Source organism: Rhinolophus hipposideros, assembly GCF_964194185.1.
Source record: "Rhinolophus hipposideros genome assembly, chromosome: X".
Taxonomy (NCBI): Eukaryota; Metazoa; Chordata; class Mammalia; order Chiroptera; family Rhinolophidae; genus Rhinolophus; species Rhinolophus hipposideros.
Genome location: NC_138046.1, coordinates 97870570 through 97872665, shown reverse-complemented (window position 1 = coordinate 97872665; position 2096 = coordinate 97870570).

The following is a 2096-nucleotide window of genomic DNA, read 5'->3' as shown; positions in this document are numbered from 1 at the left end:
ATTAGCTGAGGGCTTGTCATAGACGGCCTTTAATCTTCACTTCCTAGTTGCTTGGAGCCTAAAGATCAGCCAGATGTGGAAGCTTATGGTTTTCTTAGATCTTTTCTGAGCATTCATCCTCCCCCGGACATGTGGCTGGTCTAGTTTCTCCAGTCTAGAGAGCCGCTTGTCAAAACCCTTATTCCCCCCAAAATCTCATACCCAAACTTTTCCTGCCAGGCTGTCAGTGTGTCTGTTGTTTGTCCTAATTGTTATTTTTTACCCCTGGTGGCAGTGGCTTTCCTTTCAATGTTTTTGAGGAAGGACCTTTGCATAGCCACTTGTCCACTATGAGAGAACTCTGATTTAGAGGAAACAAAACCAAGCACTTTTGTCAGTCCTTCAGGGAACCCCCAGACAGGTTAAAACAGACAAACACTGTTTCTTTGGAATAAAGTCTGCTCTGGTCCTTTTACAACCAGGTACCTACAATGGGAATGCAGGATGCTAGCTTCAAGATCACTACTGCCCCAGGGAGGAGCGGGGTGGGACAAAGGTAGGTTAAAATGCCACAAAGCTCTCCTATTGTGTTTAAGTGGACTTTCTGTTAGTTAAGCATTTGCTGGTTTGCTGTAAAGCTTTCTTTATCTTCCAGACTTCTGATACGGTTTATCCTGACAGTTTTTCCCAGGTTTTTCAATGAGTCTGGGATGAAAAGCCCCAGGATTTCCTTACTTTGCCGGTATTAATCTTTTCAGGCTGCCAAAACTAAATACCACAGAATGGGTGGCTTAAATAACTGAAATTATTTTTTCACAGTTCTGGAGGCTAGAAGTCTAATACCGTGTTTCTTCGAAAATAAGACCTAGCCAGACAATCAGATCTAATGCGTCTTTTGGAGCAAAAACTAATATAAGGCCCAGTCTTATTTTGCTATAAGACCGGGTCTTTATAATATAATATAATATAATATAATATAATATAATATAATATAATATAATATAATATAATATAATATAATACAATATAATACAATATAATACAATATAATACAATATAATACAATATAATATAATTAATATAATACCGGGTCTTATATTAATTTTTGCTTCAAAAGACACATTAGAGCTCATTGTCCGGCTAGATCTTATTTTCGGGGAAATGGTATCAAGGTGTAATCGGGGTTGATTTCTGGTGAAACCTCTCTTCCTGGCTTATAGATGGCTGCCTTCTCGCTGTGTCCTCACATGGCCTCTTCTCTGTGCACACACAGAGAAAGAGAGAACTTTCTGGTGTCTCTTCTTATAAGGTCACCAGTCCTATCAGATTATGCCCCCCCCTCGAGACTTCACTTAACCTTAATGACCTCCTTAAAGTCCCCATCTCCACATACAGTCACATGGGAGATTGGGGCTTCAATTATGAATTCTGAAGAGATGAAATTTAGTCCATAATACCACCATTTTCATTGACATCATCCCTGACTTTATTATTATTATTAATTTAATAAAATCAAGTGCTTTCCCAGTAATGCTTTATTTCCCTTCCACCTGGAAGATTTTTTAAGGCTAGCTGCAAGGAAGTTTGGGAATTTGGGAAGTTTGGGAGACCTAGTATTTGTTTTTTCATTCTCTATATTGGGAGGCAGCAGAAGAGAAGGAAATTGAGAAAATCTTTGGAATAGTTTAAAACAATACCTGCTATTCTGGTATTTAACAGGCAACAATATCCTGGGGGAAATGCGGAGTGGACATAGACAGAATACATCATTTGACTCTGGGCTTACATTACTCATGATGCCTCTTTGATTTCAGTGCTTTCATTAATGACAGCAATTATAGTCACCTGAGACCAAAGCTTTGCTCATCATCAGGCCATATTGATAGATATATTAGGAGAGTTCGGGCATCTATAGTCCTATGTATACCACATTTCCATGGACAGTGCCAGTTTTGATGGGCATCTTCCGTTTTTAAGCCCAATCAATACTTTTAAAACTGAATCACACTGACAGAACAGGTACTTATTCAATTATATGTGTGTGGATATAGATATTAAATTTCAAAGGCAAATGAAGAAATTTTAAATGTGATTCACTGTCATCAAATCTATTTTTT